We start from the raw sequence: 22565 nt of genomic DNA, 5'->3' as shown, positions 1-22565 counted from the left end.
ACGGGAAAGAGGTCCTCTAGTTCAACCATCTTCATTTTTTAAAAAATGCTTTATTAACTTCTGATTTACATCATTCATTTCCTCCAGATTTTGAGTTACAAATTTTCTCCCCATTTTGCCCCTACCCAACGCCCCAAAATAGCATTCCCACAGGATATCTATCCCCTCCTCCAATCTGCTCTCTCCCATATTTTCTCCCATATGTCGTTTGACTTTTCCAGTGGGTCTCTATGCCTCAGTGCCTGTATATCTTATTTCCCAATTACATGTAAGATGGTATTAATAATAGTATACACACACACACACACATATATATATATATATATATATACATATATATTTGAATATTTGATTTTAAAACTTTCAATTCCAGATTCATTCCCTTCCTTCCTTGTCACCTACCCTTACTGGGAAGAAAAGCAGTTCAGTATAGGTTGTCCATGTGTGGCTAATGCAAAACAATAACATAGTAGATATATTGAAAAAGACTGACTATATTTCCCTCCCTCCTATCCCACCTCCCAAGTGTTCTATTCTCTACTTTGATCCCGTCCCTTTTCAAAAGTGGGTGTGCTTCCAACTTCCCTCCCCCCCAGCCTGCCCTCCCTTCCATCTTCCCCCATCTCATCCCCAACCCCCCCCACTCTCCTGGAGGGTGAGATACCCTATTTAGTGTGTATTTCATTCCCTCCTCAAGCCAAATTCAATGGGAATAAGGTTGACCTATTCCCTTTGGCCTTCCTATTCTTCCCCTCCATTGTAACCAATTTCCCTTGCCTCTTCTGTATGTTTAGATAGTTTACCCCAATCTGTCTTTCCCCATTTCCTCTCATTATATTCATCTCACCTCTTAATTTCACCTTTTAAATATCATCCCTTCCTGTTAAATTGATCCTGTGCCCTCTATCTATGTATATCTGTAAACATATATACACCCATTCACATATGTATTCATATGCCCACATACCCTCATATATAGACATACATATATTTCTAATCCCTTCAACTACTGAGAAAAGCTTCATAAGTTACAATTATTGTTTTTCCATGTAGTAATGTTAATAGTTCAACTTTGATAAGTTCCTTTTGATTTCTTTTCCCTGTTTACCTTCTCATGCTTCTTGTATCTGAATGTCAAATTTTCTATTCAACTCTGGTTTTTTTCAGCAAGAATGCTTGAAAGTCCTCTATTCCACTGAATGACTATATTTTCCCCTGAAACATGATGCTCAGTTTTGCTGGGTAGGTGACTCTTGGTTTTAATCCCAGCTCCTTTGACCTCTGGAATATCATATTCCAAGCCCTTTGATCCCTCAGTGTAGAAGCTGCCAGATCCTGGGTTATTCTGATTGTGTTTTCACAATATTCAAATTGTTTCTTTCTGGCTGCTTGTAATATTCTCTCCTTAATCTGGGAATTCTGGAAGCTGGCTATAATATTCCTAGGAGTTTTCTTTTTGGGATCTTTTTCAGGAGGTGATCGGTGGATTCTTTCAACCTCTATTTTGCCCTCTGGTACTAAAATATCAGGGCAGTTTTTTTGAGAACTTCCTGGAGGATGCTTTCTAGGTTCTTACTTTGAGCATGGCTTTCAGGTAGTCCAATAATTTTTAAATTATCTCTCCTGGATCTATTTTCCAGGTCAGTGTTTTTTTCCCATGAGATATTTCACATTGCCTTCTATTCTTTCATTTGTTTGGATCTGTTTAACAGCATCTTGATTTCTCCGAAAGTCATTAGCTTCCATTTGCTCCAATCTAATTCTGAAGCAATGATTCTCCTCATTGAGCTTTTGAGATTCTTTTTCCTTCTGGCAAATTCGGCTTTTTAAGGCATTCTTCTCCTCATTGCCTTTTTGAGCCTCTTTTGCCATTTGAGTCAGTCTGTTTTTTAAGGTATTATTTTCCTCAGTCAGGCTGTTGACTCATTTCATAATTTTCTTGCATTGTTCTCATTTCTCTTCCCAATTTTTCCTCCACTTCTCTTATCTGCTACTTAAGGTCCTCTATGGCATGTAACCAGCTTGTATTTTCCTTTGAAGCTTTTGGTGCAGGAGTTCTGACTTCACTGTTTTCCTCCTGTTCCATGCTTTGCTCCTTTTTATCCCCAAAATAGGAGTGTAATATTGGAATCTTCTGTCTGCTTTGGTTCCTTTGCCTGGACATGTGCCCCTCAGTCACTTGACCCCTGGGCTTTTTGCCACAGTAGGACTCTGCCACCAGACAGGGGAGCTTTCATCCCAAATGCTGGGGTTTTCTCAGCTGCCAGAGGTATTAGATGGGTGCCCTCTCTGAGGTCTCCACATGCTCTGGCAACCTGGACACATACCCCAGGACCTCCACCCTGGACTGCAATCCAGATCCAAGCAGGTTAAAGCAAGAATGATTACCCCTCAGACTGGTGCTTGGTCCCCCTACACTCTGCAGGCCAGGAGCTGAAGCTGCCACGTGGCACTGGCTGGCTGTGCCAGTGTCTCAGTGGCTTCTTGCCCTGGGGCAAAAGCCGAGCACTCCCACTTACTGGTCCCAAAGTCCAGACTGCACTGACCTCTCATTTTGTCCTTTGCATCTATGTGTTGATAAATCTTGAAATGGCCACAGCTGCTGCTGATCTGGAGTCCCTCTGGCCGGTGGCTGGTCAGGCCTGCCCTGGGGCTCAAGCCTCGTTATGGGGCTGGGCTCAACTTGGCGCCTAGAGTGCTGTGCTGGATTCCTGCAGGCCTGCCAGGCTGTCCTCAGTGGGAGGTTAGCTTCTCTGTGTCATTTTGTGGGTTCTTCAGCTCCAAAGTTTGTTTAGAGTCCCCTTTTTACATGGATTGGGGAAGGTTGTGCTTCTACTCCACCATCTTGGCTCCGTCCCCCAACCCTCCTCATCTTACAAATAAGAAAAGTGAGGCACAGACTGACCCAAAGTCACAAAGTTCTTTTCTTTGTGGATTTTGCAATGACTTGACACCAAAAGCAAAAATTGGGGTAGATACAACAGCACTTTTATAATGTTGTTATTAGAGAACAGAACTAATAACAATATTATAGGCTAACAAAATTACATCAGGTTTTTTTTTTTCCTTGGAGTTCTTGTATTTGGGAAACATATTATGACTACTTGTATTTCAAAGCTATGTGACAACAAATGAGCTTTGCCATAATGAAACTCTATTTAATTTCCAAAGGCATTTTATTACAAGTTACCTTTAACAATATAGTCATGTAGGGGGCAGCCAGGTGGCGCAGTAAGAGCGTTGTCCCCATAGGGAGGCCCAGGATCAGTTCTGGCCTCAGATACTTAACACCCACACAAAATAACTGGCCGTGTAACCTTGAGCAAGTTACTTGACCCCAATTGCTTTTTTTTTTTTTAAGCAATCGGCCAGTTATTTCTGGGTGTGGTGCTAAGTGTCTGAGCCCGGATTCGATCCCCAGGTGATCCCAACACTGGAGCCAGTGCTCTTACTTGCTGTGCTACCTGGCCGCCCCCAACCCCAATTGCTTTTAAAACAAAACAAAACAAAACAAAAACCAATATAGTCATATAGCAGAATGGCATTGGAAATTTCCCTCAGTTCAAGTATATTTTTTGACTGGTAAAAGGAAGTTAAATGGCTAAGCTCCCAGGGTGCCTACATATTATTCTAAAGAAAGGTTGTTTCTCAGACTGGGAGAGCTCCCTTAAAAAAGTGTATTGCTAATTTCACAAAGATTGGCTTGGTTTAAACAGTAAAAGAAGTAATTTTAATTAAAGTTGCAATGCTATATCATCTGACCTTTGCTGATTGCTTTGTAGATCTAATTTATGAAGAACAGGAGATGAATAAATTATTAAGTATGAAACAGGTGTCTAAAAAATCAGGCTGGTTGGGTGTAAGTAATGTGGATTTTAGCATGTGTAAGGTGGATTTTTGTTATTCTTTCTTATAGTTTAGTTCTCAGGATCCATGACCATAACAATCTCTGTTTCCCAGGCTCATGCCTTGCAAACATCTTCACCATGCTTGCACCATGTTATATGACAAATAATATAAACATTTGTGCTTAAACTGTAAATATCCACTGCAACTGTGTGGCGAGATAATGTAAACTTGTGAGGCTATTGCTGGCAAAATGCCTTCTTTGCTGTTGACTTATAAAGCAGGTGGGCATTGGTCAGTCCATAGGGAGTCCTTAGGGCTGAATGCACAAGCTGGAATGCTATGCGAGCCTTGATTGGCCCCCATCAAGGCTTGGGGGGAATCTGTGTTTGCCTCAATGACCCCCATTGAGGCTTGAGGGGATTTGGGGGAGTGTACAAGCTGTGCCTGTTTCAATTGATCCCATCACTATGTAGGGGTTGTTGTCCCCCCCCCCCATTTCTTGTTGATTTGGAAATGTTGTAGGATTTGGTCCTCCCATCAGCAACCCTCTTGTGAGAAGACTAGACTAGAATAAAGTAAGACTATTAACCCCTCTGAAACTGTTTTCCTGTCCTTCCTGTCTGACCAGATCAAGAGTGAACCTGTCCTAGCAGCCCCTCTGTATGCCAGTCTTACACTGGGAAAGAGAGATAGGGTGTAAGCAGGGGCATAGTTGTAAACAGCAATTTGAGTCGATTGTAGTCAGTCTGCAGCCACAGATAAGTTCAGCTTACTAAGAAACTGAAGCTGTATCTTGGGTGCTGAAGTTAGAATCTGAGGACCTGAGTTCCAGTCTGGTTCTACTACTTGTGTGACATTGGGTCGGTCACTCCAATTCTCTGTGCTTCACTTTCCTCACTTGTAAATGAAGGGGATTTGTCTCCATGGCCCCTAATGTCCCTTCAACTTTTAATCTATGATCATATTGCCCAAATGTCAGATTCTTGTATGTAAGACATCTAGAGGATAGACATATTTTTTCCTTTTTCAAATGGATGCTATGGCCATCTTTACAACAAATTTGATCAAAACATGACTGTTAGAAAGATGCAATATTAGTTCAGGAGTGAAGGTTAGAGATCATCATCTGACTTCCTAATTTTGCATACATAGGAAACTGAATACACAGAGAGGTAAAATGACTAGTCCACCATCATCATGACCTGAGTCATCACACTCCTCCAATCTAGGTTTTCTGCATCCGGTAGAAGTTGTCTGTACCAAATCAAACTAATTAATCATCAATCATTTTGATCACTGTGTCTTGTTTGATTGGCAAAAGGAAACCAATTAGGGGCTGTTGCATTAACCTTAGGTGAGAGGTGATAAGGGTAGGGTATTTGTGTGAGTAGAGAGAAGGGGTTGGATGGGAGAGGTGTTGTAAAGGTAGAAAAGACAAGATAAATACTCTGATACTTTAGTGTCATTTAGTATAGGATCATAAGGATCAAAGACCTAGAAATGGAAGGGACTTCCAAGGCCATCTACTCCAATTCCTTTTTTTTTTTTTGATAGATGAGGAAATTGAGACTCAAGGAGTTTCAGTGACTTTCCCTTGATCAAACAGGTTGTAAGCATGAAAGAGAATTTGAATACAAGTCTTCTGATATAGTCAGTGCTCTTTCCCCTGAACTGCATTAGTTGTATTCTGTTGGCATGGCTATAGTTGTTCAGGCATGTCAGTTGTGTCTGACTTTTTGTGACCCCATTTGAGGTTTTCTTGGCAAAGATACTGGAGTGGGGGGAAGCTAGGAGGCACAGAATACTGGCCCCGGAGTCAGGAGGACCTGAGTTCAAATGTTGCCTCATATGCTAGCTGTGTGACCCTAGGCAAGTTAATTAACCCTGATTGCCAAAATAAAAAAAAAGATACTGGACTGTTTGCCATTTGCCTTTGACTGTTTTTAATGACTTGGAGAATAGAATAGCCAACATCTATTAGGTGCTTTAAGTCTTGCAAATCACTTTGTGAATGTATCTTTTGACCTGGACAACTACAATGAGAAGTGGTTATGATACATATCATTAGCCCTATTTAATCAATGAGAAAACTAAGGCTCGGAGAGGTCTCTACTTGTCCTAAAAAAATAGTGTCAGAGGAGGGATTCAACTCAATTCCTTTCTGACTCCAATGTTAGTACTTTATCAATAATGCCATACTGTTTCATATGTCATAAGAGTAGAGTATATGATAATGTATATGGCACAAAAACCACCTTTGTCTACTTCACAATTTTGTCAAGGCCTGGGATTGCTTGTCTAACACCCTTGGTAATGGTGAAGAACAGTGGCTTTTCTGTTGCTTTTTCTCCCCATTTGCTATACTTTCCATTTCCTGCTTCCCTATTACTTGTCTTTAAGATTTGGCTATTATTTTCTATTATTCAACTGGTAAAATGCAGCAATTTAAAATGGAGATCTTTTCTCTCCTTTGTCCTGAAATCATATTGCTGTCTTAAAGAACATACTTGCTTTTTCTTTGAGGCAGAGGAGAGGATTGTGGGCATTTAGCTTAGCTTGCATTTAAAGCTTTCAAAAATACCAAATTAGGGTCCTTCAGTGAAGGGATGATTATGGGTGACTAATTAATCAATAAAACAGTTCAACTCCAGTGTTAAGGGAAGAAAACAGAAAACAAAGATAGGTTTCTATCTAACTTAGAGTAGACATCTGCATTATTGATTTATCTATCATCTGAACACATGGATCCATCAGCCAGCTGTAGAGGGACAAGTGCCATCGCCAAATTTGGTTCCTTATCTTATTTTCAAATGTCTTCTTCTACAGACCATTTTCCAGCTCCTTTTCAAATTCTAACAACCATAGATTAGCTTTAATAGCCTCTCTCATTAATTGTCAGACTAGAGTAAAAAATAAGTCTTAGGAGACAGATTTTACTTTTGTGTTCCTCTGATAACATCAAGGCAGTATAAGCAGTAGCAATAGGATTTCAGCTGACCCCAGAACACAAATTGTACTTTCTAAGGTATTTGACTCTGTTCTTATAGTACTTAACTATAATTGTGTTATGTCAATTTTGACATTTCAGCTTTTTACATATGATGGAGAATTATTAATGGCAAGGAATAGGAGACATAAAAATATAACTCCACTGATATTTACATCATTTATACCCAATGAATGGGCAGCGATTGTAACCCCTTGAGTATCTGCTCCTCTCTAGCCATCATGGAACCACTGAACAACACAGCTACAAAGGGCTTTGGAAATCATCAAGTTCAACCATCACTTCAGATGAGTAAACAGAGGCTGACAGAAGATCTGATTTATTGCTAATTCTTATCATTTGTACCTTTACAATATTTCTTGTTTATACCTTCTTCTCCCTATTCATATAGCCACTACTCATCCCTCAATGAGGGGATGTCTCAATTTTTGCCCCAGTCCAATCCATCCTCCACTCAGTTGCCAAAGTGATTTTTCTAATGTGTGCATTTGACCATGTCACTTCCCTCCCCTTCCAATTAGTGAACTCTAACAGTGAATAGTGAAACTCAAATAGTGAACTGACATGTAGTGGCTCCCTATGTCATCAGGATAAAATTTAAAATACACTGTTTGGCATTTAAAGCCCTTCATAGCTTTGTTCTTTTCCACCTTACTCTCCTCTGCTTACCTTACATTATGGTAAAACCTGCCATCTTGCTGTTTTTTACATATGGATCCCCATCTCCTGTTTCCATGCCTTTTCATTGGCTTGCAGTATTCTTACTTCTCACCTCCATTTCTTAGTTTTTCTGGCTCTCTTCAAGACTTTCTTCAGCTCAGATCTCACCATTTGCCAGAGGCCTTTCCTGGTCCCCCTTCCCTGACCCTACCCTTTTAGTGCCTTCACTCTGAAATTACCTTCCATTTGTTCTGTATATATCTTGTTTATGCATCATTATTCACATGTGGACTTCCTTGAAGGCAGATATCATATTTTTTGCCTTTTTTGGTATCTCTACCACTTAGCACATTGCCTGAAATATAATTAGTACTGAATTAATGCTTGCTGACTTATTGTTAAGGGAGTTTCCCTAGATCATAGAATAATTGGTTCTCCTAAAGTTTTTCATCTTTTCCTGTTATATCACTGTGGAATTTTTAAAGACAGAAAGTGATTCTGCTTTGGGATCTTTCTTGAATCATATATACTATCATTTCCAAAAACTGGTGAGCAAGAACTGACTGAGGCATACAGGTAGCCAGGGCTGTTCCCAAACTTTGGACACTGTTGGGTGCTTAATGATGTCAAAGTGGGAGTAGGGATGGTGGCCAAATTTTATAAATAAATAAGTATTTCTCTCTGCTGTTTACTGTTATATCAGGAACTTGTAAACATATTCTTTCTGGAGTGGGGTAGACACTCTGCAAAATGATGTACAGAAATCATCCTGGCCTGTATCTGAATGGCTTTATCATCACAGACTTAGAGCTTAATGGAAAATTGACCTCATCTAAGGGAGGCATCAGTTTTAGCCATAGTACCCAAGATGCCCAGAAGAAGAGAAGGCAAGACACAACACTTAGCCTTCCAATTGTGATGTGGCATATGTGTACTAGGAGAAGTAATACTAACATTACAGATTTGAAAGAAACTTTTCAGGAAAACCAGAGAATGAAGTCATTCTTCCTAGCACATGGAGGCTTACTTGAGTCTGACGCTTACTCCATAAACAACTAAATTTACCCTAAAGCACCAGTGTTGAAGCCAGATTAATAATCCCCTTGAAATACTGGCCCTTCCTGCCCCTTCCCTAGCTCAAAAAAATCCAATGTTCCTTGTTGCCTCTATGACCAAATGCAAATTTCTCTATTTGGATTAAATTCTTCAATACATGGCTCCAACTTATCTTTCTAGTTCTGTTATATATAATTCTCTTTCATTGATTCTGTAGTCTAACCAAATGGGCCTTTTTGCTATTTCTCATAATGCAATACTTTATCTCCCTTTCCCCCCCATTGCAGATCCCCCACCTTGCCTAGAATGTGATCCTTTCTGACCTCTGCCTCTTCAGTCCCTAGTTTTCTTCAGAGCTCAGCCCAAACACTTCCTTCAATCTGAAGCTTTTCCCGGTTGCCCCAACTACTAATGCCTTCCTTTACCTCCTCCAAAATTACTTTGTATATATTTTCTCTTTACTTGTGTAGGTCTGTCAGGCGTGTGTACCTCTTACCATACAATATGTACTCAAGGTATATGTGGTATGGAGTGAACTCAGGACAAATGCAACAATCCTTCCCCCCCCCCCCCTTTACGCTACTGGATTATTTACTTATTAATTCTCTCTTTCTGGGTTCAAAAGTAGTCTAGTGTATATTCTCTGGAATATTCTCAAAAATTACCAAGATTGTAGAATCTTTCTCACTGGCTTGGTCTCCACCTCAGAGTAAACTCTGTACATCTCTTCTTTCATGGGATAGTCTGACCTTTTTCAATCATGAAATGCAGACTTATAGCCCTAGACAAAATCAGTGTTATTGGCCATGCAATTTGTGGGCAGTATCAAGGAACATAAAAAAGGTAGACTATAATGGATATGTAGTGCTCTGGGAAAACAGGGGAAAAAAGGAGTGAATGACTGAAGTTTACTTTCACCCGTTGCCAAAACTTTTGGTTTGGCCTGACTCTGTTCTAATCCACTCCTGTCACACGCTGGTCTTCTCTTGTTCTCTAGTCTGCAAATTCATCTGGTCACATCTTGCTCAAGTCTGTCTGCCTCCCTTGATGCCCAAAATTTGGGTGGAATTTCTCCATCGAATTCGCAGACTGAGAACTTTTAAATGTCCTCGAGATCTAAGCAATAGATTCTCCACGACGGCAGGGCGTTTCTCCACAGTTTCCATGATCCTGAGTCCCTGCAATGCTATAGAGAAGCAAGGTAAAAGTAGAGAACACACATGCACAGATTGTGTATGGAAGATAAGGTCCTGGATGCCAGGGCTGGTACACGCTGGGTACTTAATAAATGCTTGCTAATTAATACGAATTACTAATTATTAAAGCTATAAATTATATGTGATTTATATAACATAAATAGCATTTATGATTATAAAAAATCAATAATTAATAATTCTAAATACCAAAGTGAAATGCTACTTGCACATGAGTATAATTGCTTGGGATGTATTTATCTTCTCTGCATGACTCTACTGGTCCTTGAGAATCACAGTGCTAATAATTACTTTTTTACTTATATAGAATAGCCTTAACTACATTATGTGGTACTTTCCCATCAATTGACTTCTGTCATTCCAGCAATTAGGGAACCAGTGTATGAATTTCTATATCTGGTCCAGGTCTGGGGCCATTAACTCTAGAATTCCCAGTAAATAGATCTATTTTTTAGTACTGGTTCCAGATGTTCAGAAAGCTGCTTACCTTTTCTCTTAAAAGTATCTAGGTAGCATAGTAGATAGAGCCCTGGGCCTGAAGTTATGGAGATCTGAGTTCAAATATGACTTTCAGATACTTAAGAGCTATGTGAACCTGGCCAAGTTACTTAACTACTGTCTGCTTCAATTTTCTCATCTGTAAAATGTGGATAATGATAGCACCTGCCTCCCAGGGTTGTTGTGAGGATCAAATGAAATAATTGTAAAACCAGTGCCTGGCACAGTTGGTGATTAATAAATCCTTGCTCCCTTTCCCTTTGCTCCCAAACTCCCATTTTCCATATTTTTACAATTCTTTTGACTATGTCAAGAGGAAAGAGCCAGCTACTATTGGCTTTTGATAACTATTCTCTTTAAAATGCATAAAATAGAGATGTTAAAGGAAGAAGTCTTGGAGTGGAAGGAGAAAATGAATAGTGAAAATCCCCTCTATTTAGAATCAGTAGTTTTTTATACTTTAAATTGGTTCAAACTTCTTGACTGGGCATGATCCTGATGGTGTGAGTTCTGAATGAAAAACTGAGAAGCTTGTTGCTATGATACTGAGTCATTCCAAATTCATTGCAATGCAATCCCCATTTGTGTTCTTAAAAAATTAAAGCAGCTTTATGGATTTATATTCAAGTGACTTTAGCAGCAAAAAAAAGAAAAGAAAAGAAAAATTGCCTTATGAATAAAACAGGCTGATGTCTTCCTGTTTCCATGTAAAGTTCTTTAAAAACTTTTTCACAGCATTCCTTAAGCAGGGCAGCTCTGTTTTATGGTATGCAGGAATAAGGAGAAATGGATGAAAGAATGAATATATCATGGTGACAGCTGTTACGACAGGACTCCAAATCAGTTAAATCCAATATATCCTTCTGAGCACCTACTATGTGTTTCACAGTGTCCAGGATGCTATAGAGGATGTGTATGTGTATATATATATATGTGTGTGTATATATATGTATATATATATGTGTATATATATATATATATATATATATGTATGTATATAAGACATGGCTCATGTCCTGTAGGAGTATACCACTTCTTGGGAGGTGATAAGGTGTATACATATGAAAACAGTCAAATTGTAAAAAGTGACAAATAAGGTTAAATGTATGTCAGACAACAAGAGTCAAAAGCATTCAGAGCAAAAAGTCATCTATAGTCAAGGAGTGGGCAGATAAAACTTTTTGGGGGTAGGCTTTGAACTCAGCCTTCTGAGGATGATGATGAAGATGATTAACATTTTCAGGCTTATATGGTGTTTTATAAATATTATCTCATTTTATACTATAACAACCCTGGGATGTAGGTGCTGCCTATTTTACAGGTGAGGTGGAAAATTCAAGTGACATGCCCACTGTCAGGTAGCTAGTCCGTGTTTGTGGTCAAATTTGAACTCAGACCATTTTCATTGCAGATCCAACACTATCCATTGTACCACCAAGCTACCTCTAAGATGGGAAATATTTGGATACTTGGAATAAAGAAAGGAGTGGGTTCTTCAGATTCATGGAATGACATGAGAAAAGATGAGAGTGGGTGGGAATGAACCTGGCATATTTGGAGAGGATGTAATGAGGATATTGACTGGCTAGATCCTAAGGCATATATAAGAGATTGCTGTGAGATAAGTTCTCATTGGTAGGGCCTGGTCGCATCTGTACCTTGTTCATAGTAAGTTTCCAGTAATTAGTTGCTCAGTTCCAGAGATCTTAGAATGCCAGGTGCAGGAAGAGACATCATAATCATAGCATAGCAGAAAGAGTGGTGGATTAGAAGTGAGGAAAATTAGAAGTGGTAGTTTGTTAGAGCTGAATAGTATGTATAATAATGGAGGAGAAATACAAAGCAGGTTGTTAAACAAGCGACTCGACCCTACCAAATGATTTTGTAGTTTGGGGGGCGGGGTTTCCAGCATTATTAGTATTCCTATGCTGGTCTTCCTGCACCTCCTATTAAATATGAGAAGAAATAAATTCTGTAATTTGCCATTCATTTGCACATAAGAAGTAAAAGATTAATTTTTCACAAAGAAAACTTTATTTGGTGCATGACATCTTAGTTATTCTTTCTATAATCCACAACTATGTTCACCAAGACTGCTACTTTTGGAATATTTAAACAGGGCAATATAGCAATCTGCCAAATATTTCTAGTGACCCCTGGACAGGCTTCTTATACCCAATGGGGGTATCAATACTCTGGTTAGGAAACCCTGACATAGGGGATAATAAGATCCAAAGTGGCAGAGCAAAAAATAGTTAGGTAGGATTAATCAGGAATAGTTTCCTAGGGCAAAGGAGCTTTTAAACTGGTTTTGGGAGGAGGCAATTGGCTAGAGAGCAGTGGGATGGGCAGGATGGATTATGTAAAGGGACAGAGAAAGAAATGAGCAAAAACCTCTTGTTATGCAGCCTTGCAGATAATCATGAGTAGCCAGCAGTATGAAACTTCTGCCCACTATGTGCTGTCTGGGAGCTCCCAAGCTGGCCTTCAGGGTGCAATACAAAGCTGAAAGATGGTTCTTCTTAAAGTGATTCTATTCATTTTGGCTGTTTCAACAGCTGTTGCTTTGTTTTATATATGGTAATTGAATGGTTTAAAATTTGAGTACTTATACCCAGAGGTGATTAAATCTTTCAAAATTTGAATAAATAGTGCCATTCACCCAGTGGGTGCTTAATAAATATTAATAGAATTGAATAAAGATAGGAGAAAGGAAAATGCTTTATTTTCTTTTTCAGTTTAGCTTGGGGGAGGGAGCTGGCTAATTACTAAGTCAACCTTAGGCTGTTAAATTTGGGGGACCTATTAGCAAAACTAATCTAATATGTCACTATATTTCTCTTCCTAGCTTTCTTTCCCATTCTCCTGTCTGCCAGTGTCCAGAGGCTAGCAAATTTACACCTCTTGCACTTCTAATTCCTTTGATTCAAAGTCTCTGTCTCCAAAAGTGAAAACCCCATTTTTCCTACCTTTCTTTGTACTTTTGCTTTTTATTCAGTTCTCCCTTACCCCTTTTCTTCTTTGCCTTCCCTTTCCATTCTACTCTCTCTCTGTCTCTGTCTCTCTGTCTCTTTCTCTCTCTCTCTCTCACACACACACACACACACAAACATTACTGGCGTTTTCTTGAATAACAAGCATGACTAAGGTAAGCAAGAGACTACATTTCTCAGGATGCCTGAGCCTAGAGAATATTCATTCACTAGGAGATCAAATAATTCAATTCGTGTAAAAGCTGTTTCCCCCAAACTAATGGCCTAGTGTCAAGATCTATCTGAAGATGAAGCTTGGACTGAAGATTGCCAGGTTTGTGAATAGAAGGGAGGGACGAACTCAGTTGAGAACTGCACCAGAGCCTGGGAGTAGCTGGGTAAGTAGCAGACAGCAGATAAGACCAGGATGCCCTTTTGAGTGGTGATACCTAAGCCTAACTTGATGGCTTAAGAAACCTTAATTCTCAGTTGTCCTAAAGGAATGTCAGTCTTTGGGGGGAGTTCATTTCCCAAATACTCTGAGGGAAAAAGAGAATGTGACCTACATGGTTTCGTATTGATCATTTCTGCTTCAATCAAAAGTTTTGCTGTTCTGATACTGTTCCTTATCAGTGCATGTTGTTATGGTGAGCAATTGGATGAATATCTACAAATTAATTACATGGTGTATTGGAAAAAAAGTGCTGGATTTGGGGACAGAGGACTTTGGTTGAAATTCCAGGTCTGCCTTTTCCAACCTGTTTGGGATGAAAAACCTCATCCAAAATTTAATCAAGAACGCAGAGATCTCTTAGGATAAGAACAGGAATTTATTCTCTTTCCCAGGAGAAGAGGGATCATGACTAATCATGAGGAAGAGGCAAAGTCATGTGGAATGGACAGGGTTTCAAACCCTAAAGCAGTCAAGCCCTCTTCCCTGACTGTCCCTTCTCCCATTGGCTGAGACTCGGAGTCAGGTCTTCCCCAATATCAAGTCACAGGGAAGCCCGCCACTGTCTCTCAGTGGCTGGGAAACAGGCTTACAAAGAACAAGTATGCTGTTTGACAAAGGGAAAGGGGGAAGGGTCCCAAAGAAAGGGGGGGGTGAGCTCAGGCAGTCCCTTACTCCCACTAGCCAGGAGGAGGGGTCCACAGAGGCAGGAAATCCAAAAGACTCCAGAAAGGGCTTGCTGCTGATTGACAGCAGTAATGGAGGGGGGAGGGGAGAGGTGAAGTAAACAGTCAGAAGTGGCACCAATTTATAAGATCCATTCTGAGAAATTTTCAAGTTTTCACTCTCCAGACAAACCTATGTGATGTTACTTAACCTTTCCGGGCCTCAGATGTCTCATCTGTACAATGAAAGGACCTTACCCAATGATCTTGGAGTCCATCTCTAAATCTGAAGTTTTGATATTCATTGTAGAATTAACACAGCTTTTGAACAGTGTAGAAGCAAGGAAACCAGGGGGAATTAAATTGCCATTAAAAGTACCTATAAAGGGTGGCCAGGTGGCGCAATGAGTAAGAGTGTCAGCCCCTGCGTTGGGAGACCTAGGATCAGTTCCAGCCTCAGATATTTGGCACCCACACAAAAATAACGGGCCATGTAACCTTGAGCAAGTTACTTATCCCTGATTGCTTTAAAAAAAAAAGTACCTATAAACTGTCAGTTGGTCTAGGCATTCTAGAAAATAATTTGGAATTTTGCTAACAAAATGACTAAAATGATCATACTTTTTTTCTTAAACATCTCATTGCTCACATATATACAAAGAAGTCAAAAAATAGAAAACCATATACACCCAAATATTCATAGCAAGCTAAGTCAACTAGCATTTATTAAGGATTTGCTATGGGTTAAATAATTTGCTGAGTGCTGAGAATAGAAATGTAAGCAGAAAGACAGTCTCTACTCTCAAGAAGTTTACTTTCTAGTCGGGGAAGACAACAAATAAAAGGAAGATGAAAAGCAGCTAGGGGAGCAAGGAACGAGGTAGAAATTGCCTGCACAGAGGCATCCTGTGGAGAAAGTCTGGGAAGTCAGGAGGAGAGGTCAGAGAAGAAGAAAACATGACAGGCCTGGGTACTTTCCTTAAAATGGAGGTTCTGGGATGAACCAATCAAATGAAGGCATTGAAGGGGCAGAGTGTATTGCAGAGTGAGAAGGCCAGGGACTGAGTAAATTCTAGGATGAGGAAAGCAACATCCCCCTCCTGCTGGAGCTGCTAGTCTGATCTCTGGCCCTGAGATAAGGAGAGCCTACAGTCAGAGGAGGAATGACCTTCCCTTTGACCTTCAGTCTCCTGCTATCCCTATCTCTTGAGGGAAAAGGTAAGTCAGTGGGGAGTAGTAATTTCATCTACTGTCTCTTGCCTAATCCCTAGCCTTTGAGGGAAGAGGAGAAGCAAAATGAGACCTTCCATCTGACCCTGTGTCTTCCATCTTATACTGTATTTGTCTGCTGCCTGCTCTCCAGCCTTCTCTGGGAAGAGTGTCACCTGCCACTCAGTGCTCTACATAACCCAGTGCTTTTGAACCCCTGTAGTTTATCATTTTTTTCCTAGTACCCAGTTCTCATTTTTTCTCTTTCCCCAGTTTCTACTCTTGTACTCTTTTTGACTCACACATATATTGGATTTAAGTGAGACAGAATTGTAAGAAGTCATTGGCCTCACTCTCTCTTCCAGAGTCATCTAAGTCCAGTGGCAGGACTTTCCCTGCTAAAGTTAACCTGTGAGCTTAATGTTGTCAAGATGCCTTCTTTGTCTGTTGTTCTATAAAGCAAATGAGCACTGGTCAGTGAGGGGGGGAAACAACAAGTAACGCATAGTAATTCATGTATCTGCCTCAACCAGCCCTCATTGAGGCTTGAGGCAAGTTAGCAGAGTGTACAAGCTGTGCCTGTCTCGATTGACCCCATTGAGATAGGGCTAGTTACCCCTCCCTTCTTGCTGGCTCTGGTGAGAAGGATGATTAGGGAACGCTGTAGAAACTAGTGCTCCTGTTATCGGCAACGCTTTGAGGAGACTAGACTAGAATAAAACTGATTATTAACCCCTCCAAAAGTGTCTGCTTATATGACCAGATTAAGAGTTAGAGACTGGAGTGCAAAAACTCCAGTGCCTCCTGTGTATTATCTCTAAAGGTGTGTCATTGGTACATTTCTCTTCTTATATTTTCTCTGTTTTTCTTCCTCTTCTTTTTCTCATTAATTTTGATTCCCCCCAAAATGTATAGCAATACCTTTCTTGTGCTTTCATGTAAAGGATGAAGTGTTCCTAGCAAAGTTAGGATTAGGATTCAGCAAGAAAAGAAGAGAAAGAATTTGCTTAACAAGATATCAAAACAATCTAATGGATTGATTGTCTTTTCCTCTGATGATATTTCACATCTTTTCTATTCCTATCCATCCTATATGATTCTTGTTCATGATCTCTTTTAAGGTCCTCACTACCCCAGAGGGGGACCACTCATTTTTGGAGGGGACTTTCTTGAAATTTGCTTACATTATGAAGTTACCATCTGTAATGGTAATGGAACTTGAAGATCTTCCATGCCCCTTGTATTGGCAAGTAAACATGTACTTAGCACTTAGTTCCAAGTTCATAATTGTGTCAAGTATTAAGACTCAGAACTTGTGAATCCCACAGTGGGATGAAGTGACAAGAAGGGGAAGGACAGGTAGGAGCTACCTTATATGAAGAAAAACCCAAGCTAGAGAGTCAGGATGTCTGGCAGTGTGGAAGCTGAGGAGCTAAGAATTGAGAAGAGATTTGGAGAACAGAACTGGTGATGGCAGAACTTCTTCTGAGAGCCAGCCAGAACTTCTGCTGAGAACTGCCAGGATGAGAACTGCTGGGAGTTAGTTGGAACTGCTGGGAGCAAGCAGCATGGACTACCTTGAGTGAGGATAGGAGGATCTTTGCCTGAGGGAACCTGTTTTGTTTTGAAGGCTTGGGAATGTGGGTGTTCACTGCATTGGCTATGTGTACCAATTTCGTGGTTGCTGTAATGACTTTGACCTTCTGGTTTTGGGACTCAGTTTTCTGGTGTTTGAATAAGGCTTTGGTTCTGTCCTCCATGTGGAGAGCCTGTTACATTTTGTGATTCACAATTATACCAGCATATTCATAGTCACTGTGAGAGTTGTGAATATTACATTGTTATTATACCATTGAATTGTGTTGATCTATCCATTCATTATCCCTTGCCCTTGCCATGTGACCAGTCCATCTTCTTTTTTAAACACACATTACTTTTTAAAAAATTTATGGAATAAAATAGGCATTTTCATAACATAGTATAATAAAAAAATGATTGTACATGAAGCTGCAAATCTAGTATATACAACTTGCTATTCCTTTTAAATATATAATAAAGTTATCATGTAAATCCCCCCCTTTTTTTTCTTCCCTTCTTTCCACCCTAGAGATGGCTACCATTAGACACAAAAAGGTATGTGTATACACACATACCTTGGATGAAGATAGAGTCTTTCTTCTTATGCCCTTTATGGCAACTTTACTCTTCCTTCATCATTCCTGGTTTGTAATATATAATATATAATGAAGGACACTTCAAAATAATTCAAAAATAAAGGTGCATATTTTTATGAGAAAATTCTACTTAGCCTTTCATGTAGTAGTGACTTTGTCAAATTATGTCGTAGTGAAAGCTTAAAGCATCACATGAATTAAAATATTCAAGGGTACTGTTTTCAAATAGAAGGCAGTTAGAAATTTCAACTCTTTTTGGGGGGGGGTACACACAATTGCCACTCTAGCTTTGCCTTTTAGTTTTCTATCTTTCAGTGTCCCTGTGGGACCCCTCACTATTCAGAAGGAAGAACTGGTCCAGAAATATATTAGGAAAATTAAATGGAAAATATTATAAATTATTGTACCATTTTAAGTCTACCCACTTATTTAAAGCCATCTTTAAAAAATAAATGTAGCTACCAACAATAAGATTATGTCAAGAAATCTTGTCTGGTGATTAAGGATCCATTCATATAATACCATCTACCCTGAAACCCTTTTAGGGAATATTTAAAAATAATAGCCATCGCCTTGGTCACTGGGAGAATTAAAACCAAAAACACACACTTGTTTCAGGGATTTAACCATTTAAGGTAAAGGCTGTTTGGAGTAAAAATGATCTGGAGCAGTTTCCATTAAGTTTTGTGTATTTTTCAGGAGGGCATGGCATTAATGCTCATAGTATGGGAGGGGATGAGAGCTGTATAGGTTGTTCATTAACTGGGATGACCAAATTAAAGATTCCAAAGTAAAATTGTAATATGATCTTTCTAAGCTCTTAAAAGAAACATGGTATTTTATCTCTTTTCCTTTAAATAATTAGGTCTATAGGGACTCAGCCCTAGAAGTGATATTGCTGGGTCAAAGGGTATGTACATTTTTATAGACCTTGGGCATAGTTCCAAATTGCTCTCCATAATGTTGGATTGGCTCAGAGGTCCACCAACAAGGAATTGATGCTCCAATTTTCCCACATGTTCTCTAACATTTATCATTTTCCTGTTTTGCCATGTTAGCCAATCTGATAGGTGTGATGTGGTACCTCAGAGTTGTTTTGATTTGCATCTCTCTAATCAATAGTGATTTAGAGCATTTTTTTCATGTGAGTGAAATTTTCATAGCTTTAATTTCTTCCTATGAAAACTGCCTGTCAATGTCCTTTGACCATTTACTAATTGGGGAATGACTTGTTTTTGCAAATTTGACTCAGTTCTCTATATGTTTTAGAAATTTATTCTTGATAATACCTTTTGCATCCATCACAATTCCATTGTATGTGTCTGTGTCAGAAATTGCAGGATAATTATAGTGAAAGGTGATAGTATCCTGACATCTTCCTTTTTTATCTCTGGTTTAGAGAAAAACTATTACTTGAATTGTAAAGTTATTTTTCATATTCTAACAGAATATGTCCCTCTTTGTGTCTCTGTCTGTCTCTCTGTGTCTTTCTCTCACTCTCTCTCTACCTTAAGATAAGACTACCAAATTTTCAGTACATTAGTTATTTTTTTAATCCATTTTATGACAGTTTCAAAGAATACTGAATTAGTAGTTTTGATTTTGGGGACTATAAACTTTGCCAACTGGCCAAATACTCCCCATCACCCAGGTAATCTAGTATCTCAGTATAGGCCGAGGATTTTATACCTCTTTGATTTTCCTTTCCAGTTTTGCTTTATGTTATCCTTCTGGATAATCTTATTCCTGTAAATGCAAAAACTTTTTTCCTTTGAAGTCCCTGCTATTTGGAACATGACAGCCTTCTTATCTCACTTCCCTTCACTGCCTCTTCATCTCATGTCAAGGCTTAGTTGAAAGATATCTTCCTCCTCTCCCTGTTATGAGTCAACTCAATCATTTCATTGCTATATACCATTTTGAGATATGATTTGTATGTTGTTAATTTAATTGAGTGCACATATTTTGTTAGACATAATTAACAAACCCAGAAAGATGACTTGACATTACAGATTAACATATTAATCACAGAATCAAAGTTCCAAGGGATATTAAAGGTCATAAAGTTCACAATTTCACCAAATCAATTAACAGATATTTATAGACCATGTATGATTTGCAAGTCACCAATAGAAATAGAAAGAATTCCAAGATATAACCTCTGTGCTTAAGGATCTTACAACATATAGACAGAGAGACAAACATATTTATATATGTGAAATTCCTCTAAGCACCTATGGTACTTTGTATATCTCCTATTGTGCTTTTATAATATGCCTTGTATTTTAATTAGCTGTATACATGTAGAAAGACATTTCTAGGCTCCCATAGCCTTGGTTTAGTATTCAGATATCTAGCCTGCCTTCCACTTCTTATTTCTTAGTTCTGCAATTTTGCAGCACTCTGCTTAATGTGCCAGTCATTTCTGTTCCTACAATTTCCAGCTTAGCTCAAGAACTCCTCACCACTCAGCCAATACAACATGCTTACATTGTCCAGCCAGATTTAGGTTCCAAATGGTTGCCATAAGTACTGTCCTTTCTTTTAATTTTTTCAACAGAGTTTTGGTTATGTATACCAGAGGTGTCAAACTCATGGCTCACAAATGGCTGCAAAACTCCTGAGTAGGGGCCGAACCAAATGAAAATGTACATGAGAAATGTTGAACAAAGTAATTAAAAAATACAATATAACACAGATAGTGTTAATTTGTAGTTTTCTAAGTCAGTATGCCCCAGCAGGTATCTGTTTTCATTTAAGTGTGACACCACTACATATACTACTGGGAACAAAGAAGATGTGAGGTAGGTGTGGGAGGGACTTAGAAAAAGGAAAATTACAAAGTCATGTGCTCCTCTAAAAGGACTATTGTGACTTCACAAGTTGCTCTCCAAATAACTCAGTTTAAAAGATCATATTTAAAAGATGAAATTAAGAATGTTGCAAACTTGGGCGAATGCTAAAGAGTGGCATGAATTTGTAATAATTATTTCAAGAAAAAATGAGTAGAAAAGCATTTACTAAACACTCTTTGCCAAGCACTGTGCTAAGAACTAAATAGTCAATTAGAAAAGTGGGATAGTTATGATTTTCAAGAAAACACATCTAAGAGAGTTCAATTGCTGAGCAGATATAAAGACTGGATTGTCCTTAAGAAGCAACAGTGCGGCAGATGGTAAAGTCTAGGGGTCCTTAGGGCACTGAGAGGTTAACCATGTTAACATAGTTAAAATTTAACAATGTTGCTAGGGCCTGAGATTTGCAAGAAATATTAAATAATAATGAAGAATTTTCATTTAAAGCTTTTTAAAGTCATTAAATAAGAATAATTAAGAGATAGGTCTATTACTTGGAATAGATAAGATGACAAGGGATATCAAAGGAAAGATATAGATTCAGAACCAGAAGGGAAGGCCATTAAGTCCAATCCCTTCATTTTACAAATAAGGAAATAGGCCAAAGTAGTAAAGATATGGGGCAGAATTTGAACCCAGTTCCTCTGAATTCAAAGATGGGGTTCTTTCCATTATACTCACCAACTCCCTTTCCCCTGTTTTTCCCTGTGTCAAACAGAATAATCCTCAGGACAAAGAGGATGAAACAAAAATATTAATGGAGAATTAAAACCCATGAAGATAATTGAAGATCTGGGAAGAAGGTGCCTAGCCCTTGATAAAATCAGGCTATCTGAACCGATTGACTTATGTCCCAGAGACTTGCAAGAATTTGCAGATGAGTTTGTAGAGCCACTGCCAGTGACTGTAGTATAACCGTTGTCCCAAATAATGCCTCAAAAATCAGAAGACACAGATTCAATCAAGTTTTGCATCAGTGTCAAGGAGACCATCTTGTGCAAAATCTAAGGAGAAGAGAAATACCCTATCAATGGTCACATCTACCAAGTGTACCTGATGGGGTATGGGCTCTGGGAGCCCCCTCTAGCTCTCCTTGAGTCTTTGAGGTACAGGCTTTCCAACTCTGATTAAATCATCTCATTTGATGAGGCATTTGCATGAGGCAATAAGCCTTACATTGCAGCTGAGCCCAAGCCTCTTACTAGACTTCCCACCTTTGAGCCTATCAAAGTGTCAATCTACCCTTGAACTGTCCTAGTCCACCATTGTTTGTGGTCTCCAGCAACTTCCCACCCTTAACCATTCATTGACCTCATTAACTCCTCCTGAAGACAGCTCCCCAAACTCCTCCCCTAGACTACCCCTAGATACCTCCCACAACCTTCTGTATATAAGACCCCATCCTGTCTTCACGTTAGTGAGAACACCATAAAACAGTGAGAGCGCCATAGAATGACTTGGCATAGGCTTAATCTGTGTCCAATACAAGCAAACTTAATAAACTTTACGTTTCTTTGGCTGAGAAAAGACTTGAGTCGAATTCATTCTGCAGGACCTGGTGTGTTGATATTTTGGGGTTTCCAAAGCAACCCTAACCCTCTTTATTGGTTACCTTTTCATACCCATGTGTCCATGATATCATACTATTTACATTAAACCTCAGAACATTATGGAGTATCCTCAAGGAGATTCACTGTTCAAAAAAGAGCAGCACTTGCAGCCACCATGAAAAATCAAAGCAGATGAGAAAGAGGCCCAGAGAGATAGTGTGATGCTGCATTCTCATTGCCAGGATTGAGCCTCTGGTATGCTTCCCATGAGGTCCTGGCATGGAAAGTATGTGAACTAAGAGCCAAAAAAAGGATATTCTGGGCTTCAGGTCTGCAGTGCTACTTATGCCTTAATCAATGACTGACTGTAGCCTCTGGAAGCCAGTCCAATGCCTCTCATCACAA

Source organism: Petaurus breviceps, unplaced genomic scaffold (genome assembly GCF_028583685.1).
Source record: "Petaurus breviceps papuanus isolate PSGF00001 unplaced genomic scaffold, PetGlider_PUasm1.0 90752, whole genome shotgun sequence".
NCBI lineage: Eukaryota > Metazoa > Chordata > Mammalia > Diprotodontia > Petauridae > Petaurus > Petaurus breviceps.
The sequence above is the reverse complement of the archived record's forward strand: the minus strand, read 5'-3'. Positions refer to the sequence as shown.